A 17,984-nucleotide genomic window follows, 5' to 3' on the forward strand; every position below is an offset into this window, starting at 1 on the left:
CATGATGTACTCTGCATATCAGTTAAATAAGCAGGGTGACAATATACAGCTTTGACGTATACCTTTTCCTATTTGGAACCAGTCTGTTGTTCCTTGTCCAGTTCTAACTGTTGCTTCGTGACCTGCATGCAGATTTCTCAAGAGGCAGGTTAGGTGGTCTGGTATTCCCATCTCTTTCAAATTTTCCACAGTTTATTGTGATCTACAGAGCCTAGGCTTTGGCATAGTCAATAAAGCAGAAATAAATGTTTTTCTGGAACTTTCTTGCTTTTGCCATGATCCAGCGATGCTGTGTAAATAGTTTCACAGTGTAAATGTTCTCTCTGTCTCTGTCTCTGTCTGTCTCTGTCTGTCTGTATGTCTCTATGTCTGTCTGTCTGTCTCTCTCTCTCTCCTATCTATCTATCTATCTATCTATCTATCTATCTATCTATCTATCTATCTATCTATCTATCTATCTATCATCTATCTATACTGGAGTGGGTTGCCATTTCCTTCTCCAATACTGCTGCTGCTGCTGCTGCTTCACTTCAGTCGTGTCCAACTCTGTGCAACCCCATAGACGGCCTTCTACCAGGCTCCTCTGTCCCTGGGATTCTCCAGGCAAGAACACTGGAGTCGGTTGCCATTTCCTTCTCCAATGAATGAAAGTGAAAAGTGAAGTCACTCAGTCGTGTCTGACTCTTAGTGACCTTGTGGACTGCAGCCTACCAGACTCCCCCATCCATGGGATTCTCCAGGAAAGAGTTCTGGAGTGGTGTGCCATTGCCTTCTCCGTTCTTCTGCAATGAGGCAGGTTCAAGTTTTGCTATTAGAACTTGCTGGAATTTTTTAAAAAGATTTTTGATCAATGTATAGAGTATGGTGCCTTCTGGACTTAGAGAGTGGAGGGAGTGAGAGGCACCCCCAAGGGACAGCTGAGGGCTCTTTTGGACATTTTCTGTTGGTCAGCATTTCTGAGTGAGATAGTAGATCTATAAGCAAACTGGTGCCTACCAGCTCTCCTGCAGAGTTTAACAGGAGCACTGGGGCCACCATGGGGAGACAAGGCAAAAGTGGCTGGAGAAGGAAGTTTAAAAAGGTCATGTCACTTAACTGAGTTTGAGATGTTTCCTTATGTCTAAGGGTGTTAATAGTTATCTCAATGTTTCAGCCAATGATTAAATCAGGTACTAATTTTGTCTTTTGAAAGAAATATAGTCATCACCACTTATCGGCAGAGAATACATTTCAAGTCCCCCAGGGCACATCTGTAACCTCACATAGTATCAAACCCTATATACATAATGGTTCTTCTATACAAACATGCCTGTGATGCAGTTTATTTTATAAAAGCACAGTAAGAGATTGGCAACTGCCTCGTAATAACAGGAAAGTGACAGTGAAGTTGCTCAGTCGTGTCCAACTCTTTACGGCGTCATGGGCTGCAGCTCCCTGTGCTCCTCTGTCCATGGGGTTTCCCAGGCGAGAATTCTGGAGTAGGTGGCCATTTCATTCTTCAGCGGATCTTCCCGACTCAGGGATCGAACCCGGGTCTCCCAAATTGTAGGCAGGCACTTTACCATCTGAGCCACCAGGGAAGGTGTATAACAATATACTTTTATAAAAGTTTTGTGAATGTAGTCGCTATGTAAAATATATTACTGTACTAATGGAGTGATTTTTTTTTCTCCCTAAGTAAGCACTTATTACGCTCTGTGGCCATAACTTTTGCAGTTTGAGATTTGACAGCAATACTAACCCAGATTTACTTTCTCATCTTCACATTCACCAGAGATATTAACAACCTCAGCATGCAATTTTTTTTCTTTTATATCAAATTGAGAACTTCAATCTTTTCGCTTAAAGGTAGCACTTAATGGATTTTCTCTGGCAAATCTAAATGGACAGCATCACTCCACTTATGATTTAGGGACATTATTGAGTAAAATAAGAGTGACTTGATCTCAAGCCCTGTGACATGTCAACAGTCATTGTGGTAACTGAATGACAAACTGGTGGGATGTGCAGGAGTAAGGAAAGATTCAGATTCTGGGCAGGAGGAAGCATGGTGGTGTGAAATTCCAATTACACTCCTCAGAATTACCTGCAGTTTAAAATGTACGAGTTACATATTTCTGGAGTTTTCCATTTAATATTCTTGGGGAACAACTGAGGGTTAACTGAACACACAGAGGGTGACATCTGAGATCAGAGGGGATGACCTTGTCTGATGATTGCTTTTAGGTGGAAAAAAAACACGAGAAGGGGCCACTTGAAGCCAAAAGTGATTGCAAATGGCCCATCTCTTCCCATGTGAGGAAGCACAAGCACCACTACAACCTGGGAAAAAGACCACCGTGTCCAAATCCAGAGATGAGGACAATGATGATGCTGAGGTCATCTTTGTTGGAGTGGATCATGTCAGTGAGGATGCTGAAACCCTCTATGTCGGAGTGACTTCAACTTCAAAGCCAGTCATTTCTAACGTTTTGAACAGAGTGACCAGGGACTCATCTTCAAGAAGAAAGAAGGGCCATGTGAATCCAGATCCCTCCTGCACGTTGCAACCTGCAAATCTCAGGACCTCAGCAACAGATCCAGCTGCCATTTCACCAGCTTCTGAGTCTGTATGGGGAGGAAAAGGCAGTTCTATTATTTCTGGGCCTTCAACTAAACCTGATTATAATATGAGCTCTCCGGAAACTGTCCTTCACAATACAGGATTGCTCTCTCCGCGGCTTCACTGTCTCTCTGGAGCTGTTCTCTCATTAGGAGGCAAGGATGAAAGCCCTCTTAATTCAAAGCGATGTCCCACTTCAGATGTGAAATTTAACAGTGGGAATTCCAAAAGACCCAGACTCAGTGATGGAATCCCAGGCAGACATCCCTCCATCATGGCCCCTCTAGGTATCTCTCCTACAAAAAACATGATAATGACCTTGGAAGATTCCCTGACCTCACCGAGCCATGTTCATGGTGAGGCATCATTTTCACAGACTCATGCCAATGACCAGGAGTGCTTCCATCTTATGGATCCAGAAAGAACATGTAATTTGTAAGGGCTAGAGAAAATGGACTTTTTGACTCTTGCAAGTCAGAGCAAGACTGTTGACCCCATGATAGGAAATCTGATCATGTTACTATGACTTTTACTATGGCAGCATGCAAGAGATGGCAGCCAGAACAGAAGACTCACACAGCCTTTAAATGCCTCAGCTGCTTGAGAGTCCTAAAACATGTCAAGTTTATGACCCACGTTGACAAGGTCAAGCCTCAGCAGAATCCAGGGATATCCTCAGGATGGACGACGTCAGCAAATGGACAAAGATAAAGAGAGAGATAAGGAAAGAATTACATGTGGTGACCAAGCTTCAGTGGGCGAGGCCCGTTTACTTCATTTTCCTCGGGGCTTTTATACCTTGAGTTATACATACAGCAAGGTGGAAAATGCAGAGTCAACTCAACATTCCATCAGTAATAACTCTTAGGGATATCAGGTTCCTTCCTGCAAGAGTCTTACTTTTTGTACATTATCTTCTGGCCTGGAGGCCTGTTGATATTTTATGACCTCTTTTTGATAAAGATTGGTCAGCCAGAACAATAATTGTCCCTTAAAGTGTTTCTTCGTAAATTCTTAGTCTGTGTTACCCTTAAAGTACAGAGTTACATTTTTATGGGGCAAAGAGTCAGTGGGTTACAACAAAGAAAGAACTTATTAACTCAAAGTCTAATGTTGCTAATGCTAAAGCTACTGCTTGGTATTTCTATATCTTAACTATATGCACTCCCAGGAACACAATGGATAAGGGATGTGAGAACTTGGCAGCAAGCATTGGCTCAACAATGTTGCAACAGTCTGGATAAACCTGCCAAGTAAGCTAGAATGCGAACAGGGGGGTTGAAACACTCTTTTCCTGCCCAGGAGATTTATCAGCTAGAGCCCTAAGTTAACTCTTTCCAGGGAAAGGTGGTCGGGGACAGCCCCCTGTTAATGCTAAAAGAGTTGGTGAAAGACGTAAAATAGTAAGACAGACAGAGTCTGGTTTTGGGGTAGATGCTCAAGCAGGTCCAGGGGGTCCGTCGAGTCCTGAGGCCTTGCTTATCAGGACTCTTCCGCATGACCTTGTCATGGATGGGATGGCCCAGGGAGTCCCTCGAGTTTTGCATGATCTTGTCATGGCTGGGATCTCCCGGGCTGGCTCCCAGCACCACGTGAGGAACCATCTGGAGCTTGAGAGGCAGAAGGGTGACAGCTGGGAAATCCACACTACCTGCCAGCACTGCCACCACCAGTTTCCCACCTCGTTCCAGCTGCAGTGTCACATTGAAAGTGTCCACGCTTCCTGGCAGCCCTCCACGGTCTGTAATATCTGTGAATTGTCCTTCAAAACAGATCAGGTTCTCTTACAGCACATGAAGAACAGTCACACACCTGGCAAAATGCCCTATGTGTGCCGTGTTTGCAATGACAGATTGCCAACCTTTGGCAATGCAGAGGCGTATTTTAGAACATGAACGATTTGCTTTGTCTTTTTTGCCTCGAAATTTTCTAACGGGTGACATCCTTTGTAAATCATGCCTGGAGGCACTGGAACAGGAGGGTCTTTCCATGTTCCAAGTGCTGGCTACAGTATTTGAACCTGAAGGAAAAGACAGAGAACCAAACCAAGAATCATCAATCATTCAAAAAGCCAGAGCAATTGCAAGGGTTGCCTCCTGAAACAGAGGTCATGATCCAAAGTTCAGTTCAGCTGGCACTGAGAGAGACAGCATCCATCATTGTGAGGAACACTGACTCCCAAGCACCACCCAGAAAAATTGCAAAGAAAATTGTCTGTGAACACAAAATACTCCAGACGTGTTGCAGCAAGGGATCTGGCTAAAAAATTATGTTCTACCCTCCTCCAGAAATTCAAAATAGCCCTATTGAGGTTCCGCCACCTGTACAGAAAGACCCTGCCTGGCTTTTGATGTTCAGTTGCTCAGTCGTGTCTGACTTCCTGTGACCCTATGAACTTCAGTATGCCAGGCTGCCCTGTCCATCACCATGTCCTGAAGCTTGCTCAAACTCATTCCATTGAGTTGCTGATACCATCCAACCATCCCATCCTCTGTCATGCCTTCTGCTCCTGCCTTCAATATTTCCCAGGATCAGGTTTTTTGTTTGTTTGTTTGTTGTTTCTTTGTTTCCCAATGAGTTGACTCTTCTCATCAGGAGGCCAAAGCACTGGAGCTTCAGCATCAGTTCTTCCACTGAATATTCAGGGTTGATTTCCCTTAGGATTGACTGGTTGGATCTCCTTGCAGCCCAAGGGACTCTCAAGAGTCTTCTCCATTCTCCAGCACGACAGTTCGAAAAGATCAGTTCTTCAGCACTCAGCCTTCTTTATGGTGGAGCTCTTCCATCTGCATCTAACTACTGGGAAAAACATAGCTTTGACTTTATGGGCATTGGTTGGCAAAGTAATGACTCTGTCTTTTAATACACTGTCTAGGTTTGTCACAGCTTTTCTTCCAAGAGTGAGCATCTTTTAATTTCGTGTCATCAGTAACCATCCACAGTTATTTTGGAGCCCAAGAAAATAAAGTCTAGTTACTGTAAATGAGATTGTACTCGTTTCATCTCTCTACTATCAAGTAGCTTTGAAACCTCCATGTTCCTTCCTGGCCACTTTCTGCTCCTCAAAGGAACCACTTCTCTGATCTCCAGCAGCAGGGATTCATTTTTCTTGGTTTCAAATTTTAAATAAATAGAGTCACACAATAGACATTCTGTTCCCCTCGTCTTGGTATTCGTTTAAATAAGTGAGATGCATTCGCATCCTTATTTTATGTAGCTGTGGAACATTCGTTTTCCTTGCTGGGTAGAATTCCCTTGGATGAATGAGCATAGACTTCTATGTCGATTTTACTGTGCCTGAAATTTGAGGCTCTTATTTTGGCTTTTTGAATAAGCTCCCTATGAACCTGTATGTGTCTTTCATAGTAATTTCTCTAGGATAGCTATATCTCTATGTCCAGATATGAGATTTTCTGATAATGCATGTGGTAGTGGTTTAGTTGCTAAGTGGTATTTAACTCTTACAAACTCATAGACTCTAGCCCACCATGTTCCACTGTCCATAGGATTTCTCAGGCAAGAATACGATAATGGGTTAGCATTTCCTTCTCCAGAGGATTTTCCTGACCCAGGATTCAAACCTGGATCTCCTCCATTGCAGGCAGATGTTACTGACTGAGACATTCTAATATGCAGGTACAGTCAAATGCTTTTTTCAAACTGATTGAAACAATGTGTATTTCCACTAAAGGTATGGGCATTTCCATTTCAACCAAACACTTGGCACTGTCAGTCTGTTTCAGCATATAACTGAGCAAGACCCTTCAGGGTTTTCCCAGTGATAGACCACTCCCCGCTCACCCCCCCACCAATATACCCTGTCTCTTATTTGTAGAAAATCTGTAGGTCCCAGACCTTCCATGAGTTTCAAAGAACAAATTTGATTAGCAGTGAAAAACTGCAGAATCAAGAAAAACATCAAGTAAGACAAACAATAATTTATTGTTGGGTAGTCATGTTCACTTTTTGCGATCCCATGAACTGTAGAACACCAGGCTTCTCTTTCTTTCACCTTCTCCTGGACCTAGCTCAAGCTCAACTCCATTGAGTCCTGATGCCATCCAACCATCTCATTCTCTGTCATCCCCTTCTCCTCCTGCCGTCAATCTTTTCCAGTATTAGGGTGTATTCCAATGAGTCAGCTCTTCCCATAAGGTGGTCAAAGTATTGGAGATTCACTTTCAGTATCATTCCTTACAGTGCATATTCAGTGGTGATTTCCTGTAGGACTGACTGGCTTGATCTCACTGCCAGTCAAAGTGACTCTCAAGAGTCTTCACCAACACCGCAGTTCAAAAGCATTGGCTCTTTCATGCTACACCGCCTTTATGCTCCAACTCTCACACCCATGCATGACTAGTGGGAGAACCATAGCCTTGACTACCTGGACCTTTGTTGGCCAAGTAATGTCTCTGCTTTTTCATGTGCTTTCTAGGTTTGTACAGCTAGCATCTTTTAATTTCATGGCTGAAGTCACCATCTGCAGTGATTTTGGAGCTCAAGAAAATAAAGTCTGTCACTGTTTCCATGGTTTCTTCATCTATTTGCCATGAAGTGATGAGACCTTTAACTGTGTGGACCACAGCACTGTGTGGAAAATTCTTAAAGAGATGGGATGCCAGACCATCTGACCTGCCTCCTGAGAAATCTGTATGCAGGTCAAGAAACAACAGTTAGAACTGGACATGGAACAAGGGACTGGTTCCAAATAGGGAAAGGAGTACGTCAGGATTATATACTATTGCCCTGCTTATTTAACTTAAATGCAGAGTACATCATGCAAAACACTGGGCTGGATGAAGCACAATCTGGAATCAAGATTGCTGGAGAAACAGCGACAATCAGATATGCAGATGATGCCACCCTAAAGGCAGAAAACGAAGAGCCTCTTGATGATGGCAAAAGAGGAGAGTGAAAGACTGGCTTAAAACTCAAATTTCAAAAAATGAAGATCACAACATCTAGTCCCATTATGGCAAAGAAATTGTGAAAAATTGAAAATAACAGCAGATTTTATTTGCTTGGACTCCAAAATCACTGCGGATGGTGAATGTAGCCACAAAATTAAAGGAAGCTAGCTGCTTGGAAGAAAAGCTATGGCAAACATAGACAGTATTAAGCAACAACAACAACAACAACAACAGCAACAACAACAACAACTAAGGCATCACTCTGCTGACCAAAGTTCTTATAATCAAAGCTACGGTGGCTCAGACAGTAAGGAATACACTTGCAATATGGGAGACCTGGGTTTGATCATGGGAAGGAGATCCCTGTAGTCCAGTGGGAAGGAGATCCCTGTAGTCCAGTGGAAATACTCAGTGCTCCCAAATTAGGGTGTCCAAGTTCATCCCCCGGTCGGGGTATTAGATCCCACATACTGCAACTAAAAAAACTGCATGTGACAATTAAAATTCCTGCTCCCACATGCTACAATGAAGATTGACGAGCCCTTGTGCTGGAACTAAGACCAAGCACAGCCAAGTAAATGAATAAATATTTGAAAGAAACAAAGAAAAATATATGAGAATTCCCTGTTAGTTCAGCATTTAGGACTTTATGCTTTCATTGCCAATGGCCACGGTTCAACACCGGGTTGTGGAACTAAGATCCCACATATTCTGTGGCATGACCAAACCAAAAACCCAGAAAAATAATTGACGACGACAGAACTCCCAAAGTTTGAAAACGAAGCACTATAACTGCAAACAGGCTGAGGGTAGAGTAAAGTTTTCCAGGAACCCAAAGTGCAAAAGTGGCACCTCTATAATTCACAAGCATCTTTAATGTTGTGGTTTAGGCTCCTCCTACTCCTGCTTCTGAAACTAAATAACTTATTTCTCCTAAGGTAAATTATTATGGGAAAAATAGTTGAACTGAATGATATCAAAAACAGCAAATTTTTGAGACAGAGCTAAATCAGTTTCATGTGTTAATATGCATTACATTTGAAATGAAGAAAGGTTGGCAAAACAATGACCTAAGTCAGTGCTATTCACAGACATTTCTGCAGCAATAGAAAATTTTTTAATAATTGTTACGTGTATTCCATGATAGGGATGATCAGCTTTTCACATGTATAAATGCTTATTTTTCTTTTCTGTGAGGTGTTCTGTTTATATCCTTTATCTGAATCTTCAGATGGAGTGTTCATCTGGGAGGGTTTCTTTTTTTTTTTTTTTTTTTGCCTTGCTGTGAGGATTAAGGGATCTTAGATCTTCAACCAGGGATTGACTCTCTGACCCCTGCAGTAGAAGCACAAATCTCTAACAACCCGTTCACTAAGGAATTCTCCATAAAAAGTATTTTCTATGTCCTTGTCTAATATGCCACTTTGCAAATGTTAAAATGTAGCCGGTGTGACTGAGGTATTAAATCTTTGTGTGTGCTCAGCGGCTTCAATCTGTCCAACTTTTGTGACCCCGTCAGTGTAGCGCACCAGGCTCCTCTGAACCCACATCTTTTACATCTCCTGTATTGGCAGGCAGGTACTTTACCACTAGCACCAACTGGGAAACCTATTAAATCTTTACTTTAATTTAAAATTAAAAGTTATGGCTAGAAGCTTGAACCATATCTTCCTTACAAAGGAGTTTCAATTGACTTGTATACTCAGTAATTTGTGTACCTCTTAGATATTTTCCTCAAGATGAGATTCTATGCCCCTCCCTAAATGTAAGCTGCTTTTAGTGGCTTGTTTCCAAGAACAGAATATGTCAGTAGGAAGGAGACAACTTTATAGCAGAAGAACTAGTGGTAAGTCATATTGCTAGTATGAATCCTTGATGGGAAGTGATGAGAAAGATATTTTGCCTTGGAAGTATAGTTCTAAAATTATATAAACCCCAGGGCAATCAGGAGGGACATACCAAACCGATATCGAGAGTCATTCTGCAAAATACCTGTCCCTGAAGGACTCCTGAAAACTGTCAAAAGTCATGAAAACTCGGTGTGTCCAAGTGAAGCAAGTCTTCCTCAGTGCGATAGTCCTAGGTGATACTACAAGAAACAGGATGAATTAAGTATCTTTGTCAGAATCTTCTTTCCATGGGTCAAGCCATTCCCCAGCCTCCTGTTATTCAGTGAGTTTAAGAATGCTTGTGCCTTGCACTCCTGCCCCTTAACCTGGGAAAGCCTATCATTGAAGGGCGTCCTGTCCAGTGTCCCAGTGCACCTGTGTGCTGACCTTGGGATCTTCTGTGAATTTACACATCCACCAATCGGCGTCTCTCCACAACCACACATGCTGCACTGGAAGCTGCTTCAGGCTGCCTTCGGAAGTGCTCAGGGAGGAGGTGGACAGGGAGCTCCAAGGGCAGGACATGGTGCCTACTGACGCCGTCTCCAATAGTGCTGGACATGGTGTCTTCAGCTCCTGAAACACCCGTGTTCCCTGTACACGTTTGTGTCTCTGTATCAAGCCTGTAATTGTATACACATGTATGCTTGTGTTGCCTGTGTTTAAGTGTGTATGTGTGTGTGTGAGTCTGGTCCAGGGAAAAAGCAGAGATGAAGGCAACAAGAGAGGAGATGCCAAGCAACCAGAAGAGGAGACACAAGGCATCACAAGTCTGAGGGTGGTTGCTCACTGTATCTCCGCAGTGCCCCTGTCCAGGATGGGAATGAGGAAAGCAGGCCAGTAATAACACAGGAACTTGGCTCCAGAAATCTGCAATTAGACAAAATACAGAAACACGCTCACCATTTCTACCGTGTTGTATTAAGTGTTTGGACCAGGAAGAGTGGGTGCATGGTCTCTGGATTCACCCAGGGCAAGTCAGGTGGTGTGGGGATTTAAAACCACCGCCTGTGGAGCCCACAGTCTGTGTGGACATGAGCCAGCATGTGGAAATGGTGGATGCAGATACAGAGGACCTGGGATGGTTGAGGAGGCTAAGGTCTTGTTTGGAAGGAAGAGACCTGAAGGTAAAGAGACACAGATTGCCTGCTGCCCTGGAGACTTGTTCCACACACATAAAAAGGAGACCCGGGAAGGTCCTGGACCAGTGCTGCCCAGGATCAGCCCATCAGCCAGCACGCTCTCCCATGAGGGTGACACACACTGGCACGATGCGACAGGAAATGCAAGACATGCTAAGGTAGGTTGTCCATTCAAAACCACAGGCATCCTAAGAGAGACAAGGTGTGAGCGTGGCATGGCTCCAGGCACTTCCAGTCTCCCTGATAGTGCAGAAAGGCGAAGAAAGTGCAGGTGTTGGTGTACGTGTGTGCTCCTCTGCCAGGGCATGCCTATGAGGGAGGGAACAGGCAGGAAGCAAGGATGGTGGGCTCATTGCATGTCCCAAGGGACCTCAGGAGAGTGGGAGACAGGGAAGCCCCTGGGGGTAGTTCAGGGCCTGCTGGTTTTCAGGGTCTAGGGAAAATCCTGCCAAAGATACCCCATGGCTCATGCTGGAAGCCCTGATGTAAATTCCTTCTTTCATCTGGGCCTTGCCCATGGCTTTTGGGGCCTGAGGGGCAAAGGTGTGTGTCTGCACTTGAGAGAGGATTCTAGCAGTCTTGCTGGAGCAGGCTGTCTGATGATAGGGGATTTGCACCATTTGAAACTCAGAGGGAAGCTGTGTCCTGGGTGACCGACTTTGATATCCTTGTGCCCAACCGAGGACTGGTTTCCTAGGCACATGGGCTCTGTAGGTAAGCAGGGATGCCTGACTGTAAGGAGTCCTACCTGGGCCTAATGAGACCAATGGAAAGAGAGTATTTGCATTTAGCAAATCAGTGAGGGCGGGTGGAATCAAACCCTCTTGTTGTTTTTGAGATAGAAAAGCTGCTATCTGCCCAAGGGAGGCTTGAGCTGTGGGCTCAGTAAGGGCAGGTGTCCCAGGTCATCATCTGTTTGGGGATTTCTTGGGTTAGGGTAGTCATAAACAGAAGGGACTACGTGTGGAAATACCAGCTTATCTTTATGGCCTCAGGTTGCACGCCTTGTATCAGAATTGGCCCTTTTTCTATGTGCACCTTACTCACTAAATTGTTATGTGTTTATTTATTTTTAAAGCTTTATAACATTTTATTGAAATACACATATAGAAAAATACATAAATCATGAGTGTACAGTTCAATGGATACTCAGAAACTAAACACATCCACGTAATTATCATCCAAATCAAGAAACAACTGGGAACCCTGAAAACTCTCTTGTGTCTCTCCCAATCACCGCACTCCAAAGATAACTAGGATATCTGACTTTCAACACATAGATTAGTTTTGTCTCTTTTGGACCTTTACATGAACGGAATCATACAGTATACATCTCTGTGTCTAGCTTACATTACTTAACATTATACTTAATGAGACATATCTATGTTTTCCATGCAGCAATAGCTTGTTCGTTCTTGGGCTACAGTTCAAAATCTTTCTTCAGTGTAAATCTTGGCAAATTCATGTTTAAGAAGTAGATTGGAGATGCCCAGCTGGAGTTTTTATCAAGTTCAATTTTCAGTTGACTTTCCATGTTTCAGTGAAGACAGTTTCTGCCTCTTTTTTTGGACCACTATTTCACAAGTCCTGACATGCAGAAAATCTTCCTGACAGTCTGAATGTTCCTTCCCAAGAATGCTTTTTATATTATCTAAATACTCTCCCTGGGACCATTATATTTTTCCAATGATAGAAGACTATTATTGTTCCCTCTTAGTCATCTTTTTGGCACTAGTGCCTTTCTTCTTGCTTTCGTATAACAACGTCTGAATGTCTTTCTACCTTCTGCAATCATTTTGATGTTTAGGGTCCAAACCCATCTGCAAAATTCCGAGGACCATGTCCAGCCAATGGACACACACTGGGTTGTAAACAATTTTCATCTAAGAGAAGAATTTGTTTTTCTATTTTCAATTTCTATATTTTTTATTTATTTTACTTTACAATATTGTATCGGTTTTTCCAAACATAAACACGAATCCTCACAGCATTGGATCACACACAGGCCCATCACAGTCCCTGGGGGCCGATGGAGGCTCGGGCATCTCTTTGGCCTTTTCCTGCTAAAGGGAGATAGCACTTGGAAGCACAGGTAGACAGGTGCACATCGAAAAGCTACACAGATAGAAAGAACAGGGGGCCTCATTCAGAATGTTGTGGGCCCTAAGGGGTGGAAGGCTAGCAAAAGGGACACGAATATGACCAGGAATGACCTAGATAGGTGCACACCAAGAAGACAGTTGTCCAAGTCAGCTGAGCCCAGACGTCCTTGTTTTCTAGTCCCCAAAAGGGTTGCACAGACAATGGATCAGAATAGCCTGACTGGTACTGGGAAGCTGCCCAAGGTGATGGGAGAATGCAGAACGCAGGTGCCTGTCACTCAGCTGTCCAGGGCGACCGTTTCCAACCTGCCCCTCTGTTGCAATTTCCCTGGTGAGCACCAAGAAACCAGACATGAAAACACAGAACCAAAACTGGTTATAACTGAGCTGGAAAGAAAATCTGCAGGAAAGGATAGGGTGCATGGTGCATGTGATCCAATGCCTGACAGTCATTGTGAAGTTTCCCCCAGGCCAGTCGGATGGAAGTAGGGAAAGGTTACTCAGGCCATGAAAGCACTGGGGGGGGGTTATCTCACTGAGCAAGCATCACAGACCACCCTGGAAAGGAGAGCAAGGACTAAGAGAGTCACAGACCAGGAAAGAGAGAAAGAAGCCACAGGCAGCACACCCAAGACTGAGACAAGGCTTTCCTTTCGAACACGTCTTTGCACAGACCGATAGCTAAACTTGCAGAGTCTGGGCATTTTTCAGCGAAAGCTGCTGCATAAGCTAACCAGCAGGAGGATTGCTAGATGCTCTGTTGTATACGGATTAAGGGAGGGTGCGTGTTCTCATGGAGAGAAACTTACCTCAGGAAAAAGAGTCTCACAGTTCAACTTGACCCCACCACCAGGACTCAGCAGGCCGTTCTGTCAGCCAGCCACCTGCCCAAGCCTCCAGTGGGGGAGGGTGTGACACCGGGCCTTCTGTGGTTCAGCATGAAGTGGGGTGCCATAAGTTGCAAACATGACAGACAACACCTGGACTAGAATGGTGTCCCCCACTGTGTACTCACTCCGACTGAAGACTACTGCCCAACACCCAGACCAGAGCGTGTGCCATCCCAGCCAAGTGGCAAGGCGCGATACCCAACAACAGACCTACTAGGATACACAGACACAGGAGAGCATCACTAGACACACTAACTCCTTTGCTTTCAGACAGGGTTTGTCGACGAGTCTACCATGTAAGCAGTGACATGCACTACCCAGCATACACAGGTCTGGGAAAAACAGCTACAACTGCTTGCTTGGGGAGATGCAACACCACACAGGAACACAAGCCAGAGCATCTTTTCTGGGCCTGACACACACACTCATCAGTAGTGGTGGGTAAGCAGAAGTGCCAGCACACAGAGCCATGAGCTTTTCTGATGGTATGGCAGGGCCTGAGCTCATCAGTAGTGGCTGGGGAAGCAGAAGTGCCCAGCATCCTTGAAGATGCCTGTTCCCATGTTGTTCTTCCACCCCAGAGTAGGGCTGATGCTCCTGGCTCTTCTTGGCCCAGCATGTGGCATAAATGGCTCCTTGACCTCAAGCAGATTATGAACCACCCTCAAGTTTCTGTCATGATCAGCGACCAAGATAAAGACTTTCTCAGCTATATGATCGACTTGAATGTCAGGGAGGGAGACTGAGGTCAGGTGGGTATGGGACTTAGTGGGGTGTTGGATGATCATGTTATCCATGCTCCTATACTGTGAGAGTTTGGAGAGGCTTCGTGGAAGCTGTTAATGCCTGCCTGGGAGGCAAGCTGAGGACCCTAGAAGCTTGCACCTTTTCCCTCCTCCCTATCCTAGCAGGTACAGGTGTGAATCATCCACGGTCATGCAGCAAGCTGATCTTTTCCTTTCGGGACCACCCCTATTTCTTGAAAAGAGTGATCACTAAGGAGTATTACCTTGACATCCCTGGTAAAATATGAGTCCGGGAATGATGATTGTGGGTGTGCAGGGGTGTGGATGATCCACCTATGGGATCCACACCCATCTCCTCTCTTCCTGCAGGGTATAGGGGACATTGTTCCACTCCAGTCCATTGGTTCTGGGACTTTGAACAGGGAGCATCAACTGCAGGCTGGACACCTGGAGCCTTAACTTTCTCAACTGGTTTTCAGGTGCAACTGCCCAGAATCAGACAGGATTACTGAGGTGGTATTGTTTTGGTCCTGCATACAGTTGATGATTGTTGTTGGAGTTCTTGGCTGCTCGTGTGAGGGTTCGGATCCTGGTCAGCCCAGGGCTGAGCTTGCTCAGGAGCAAAGTGTTGCCAGCAGATTATCAGCGAAGATGAGTGGGACGGTCCCCTGTAGGCCTACCCCAGGAGAGAAGATTCTTCCATGACAGAAACACATGTGGTGAAGGGGTCTCGAGGTGGGCCATGAAGGGACAGCCCTGTACTAGCTGGGACACTGTCCTTTCCCAAACGGGGATGCTCAGCCTCATGCAAGCTGGCTGCGGAGTCTGAATTTGGGCCATGCATGTAGCAAGTGGCCTGCTGAGACTGGGGGCTTGGGGATTCAGTGTGTCTGTGAGTGAAGCAACTCCCCTCAAATCAGTTGTGATTGCAGAGTGAGAGTCCTAGGTGATACTACTAGAGGCAGGGTGAATTAAGTTTCTTTGTCAGAATCCTCCTTCCATGGGTCCTGCCAACCCCTGGCCTCCTGCTGCTCACTGAGTTTGAGATTGCCTGGGCCATACACTCCGGCCCCTTACCCTGGGAAGGCCTATCATTGCAAGGGCGTCCTCTCCGAGGTCCCAGTGCACCTGTGTGCTGACTGTGGGATCTTCTGTGAATGTCCACATCCACCACTCGATGGCTCAGCACCACCACACATGCTGCATTGGCAGCGGCTTCAGGCTACCTTGGGAAAATATGGAAGAGCTCGGGGAGGAGGCAGACAGGAAGCCACAAGGACAGGACATGGTGCCTACTGACTCCATCTCCGACATTGCAGCGACCAACCACCCTTAGACTGGGGACGCCTCGTGCTTCCTCTTATGGTTGCTCAGCACGTGCTCTCCTGTCGCCTTCATATCTACATCTTCCTTGGGCCAGACACATGCACACACACACACAGAGTGCAGACATAAACACACAGTGTATACAAACACATGCTCAGCATGGGGACACAAACACAAACAGGGAACACAGGCTCCTGAAACACCTTTGTTTCCTGTTTGGGTTTGTGTCCCCATGCTGAGCATGTGTGTGTATACACATGTGCTTGCATCAGACATGTTTGTGTGTGCGTGTGTGTGTGTGTGTGTGTGTGTCCAGCCTAGGGCAGACGCAGAGATGAAGACCAAATACAAAAACACGCTCACCATTTCTACCTTGCTATTGTGTTTGTTTAGACCGGGAAGAGGAGTTACATGTGTCCCATGGAGAAAAGTATCCAGCCACGTGGAGCCCCTGTTTATCCTTTGGTCCCTCAGGGAGATTTCTCAGTTATTGAGGGTCCTGAGGGACACAGGACTGTGCTGTTCAGATTGCGAAGCAGGAACCCATCCTTGGAATTTCCTGAGCCTGGACAATGACAGTGCCTGGGGGGTCAGCAGATGCAAAACCCATTACCTCCCTGGAGCGGTATATGCCATGTGGGTGCACTGTAGCCCAGGAACCCTGGAAGATGCCCTATGTTTGAGGGGCGTGTCCATAAGGGTGCCGCCACCGCGCTCTCGGCCATTGGACTAGATTTGGGCCAGCAGCCTGTGCGTGGCTCACAGCCTAGGGATCCGCCTATTCGGCTGATTTCCCCAGGGCCCCTTCACCCTGTCCCGCGCTGTCTGCCACCCCTTTCTTCAGCCTCAGGCCACCAGACACACACCAGCTCCCGCTTCCCTACCATCCCCCTCACTCCCAGCCCCCAAAGAGCTAGTGGGTCCCACAGGATTCCTGAAGCCTGAGCCGCATTTGCACACCACTTGTTGTGCTATTATGTCCCATCCCTTCACATCTGCCCCAGCCTCGGGTCACGACCAGGGCCAAGAGGAGTGTGAAAGGCAGTCAGAGGAATGCAGGAGCATCCTGGGACCGCAGACCTTCCTAGCTGTGAGCCCCGGTTTCAGGACGCTGGGGTTGGTGGCCTGCCATCCTCACGCTTTTTGAGGCTGGGACCTTGCAGCCACAAGTTGTCATGCCAGGCAAAGGAGCCACGCTATGCAGAGTGGAGGTGAAGGAGGAAGGTGCACCCCTGGTGGACTGTTGGGTGGTTGTTCTAGCTGCTTGCGGAAGACGTCATGGAGGAGGTGGAGGTTGTGGCAGATGAGGAGCAGCAATAGGGCTTCCTCCAGGAGCTGAGAAGACGGTGGAGGAGCAGGGCCAGGAAAGGCCCGGGAGCGCTATTGAGCTTCCAGGGCAAGACGCGCTGCAGGCACTGGCTGCCCTGCTGGTGGAACTGAGCTCTGAGCATAAGAAAAACTGCAGGGCCTACTTCCAGTTCATGTGCAAGAACCATCAGAGGAGGAAGCCTGACTTGGCTTGGAGGAGCGCCATCATCTGGGGCATCCCTTGCTTCTGGGCCATAGCTGTATCCTTTCTTCTGCTCTTTGAAGTCTGCTGCTCAGGAAGAGGAGGAGGCGCAGGAACCTTTTCCCTCCTCCCGAGCCTGACAAGTGCTGTTGCGGAGCCATCCATCGTCCCACTGCAAGTTGATATTTTCCTTTCAGGAACCCCCTACTTCTTGAACACAGTGACCACTAAGTAGAATTACCTTGACATCACTTGTAAAACGTGGTTCCTGGGGTGATGAGTGTGGGTGTGCAAGGTTGTGGATTGTCCACCTGTGGGATCCACACCCATTTCCCCTGTCTCTCTGTAGGGTATAGGGCACGTTTTTTCCACTCCTGTCCACTGGTTCTGGGACTTTGAACGGGGAGCATCCAGCCACAGCATGGACACCAGGAGCCTTAACTTTCTCGGCTGGTGGTTAGGTCACAACTGCTCAGAACTGAACAGGATTGCTGAGGTGTGGTTGCTTTGGGCCTGAACACAGTTAGCAATTCCTTTTGGGATTTTTGGCTGCTGGCTCACCTTGCTCGTATTGCCAGCAGACTGTCGGCCAAGATGTGTGGGACGATCCCCTGAAGTAGTACCCTGGGCAGGAAGGTTCTTCCATGAGAGTAACTGACAGAAACATAGGTGGAGATGGGGTCTGAAGGTGGGCCCTGAAGGGACACTCGTGTGATACTACAGGGACACTGTCCTTTCCCAAATGGGGATGCTCAGACTCATGCAAGCTGGCTGTGGAGCCTGAATTTGGCTTGTGCATGTAGCAGGGGACCTCCTGAGACTGTCTATTTGGGCACTAGGTGTGTCCATGAGTGAAGCAAGTCTCCA

At 46.3% G+C, this 17,984-nt stretch overlaps 1 pseudogene; it reads left to right on the forward strand.

Moving 5' to 3' along the window:
• The first annotated feature begins 3,053 nt into the window (after window positions 1-3,053).
• LOC108634691 lies at window positions 3,054-16,927 on the forward strand (annotated as a pseudogene).
• Window positions 16,928-17,984: the final 1,057 nt, after the last annotated feature.

Source organism: Capra hircus, unplaced genomic scaffold (genome assembly GCF_001704415.2).
Source record: "Capra hircus breed San Clemente unplaced genomic scaffold, ASM170441v1, whole genome shotgun sequence".
NCBI lineage: Eukaryota > Metazoa > Chordata > Mammalia > Artiodactyla > Bovidae > Capra > Capra hircus.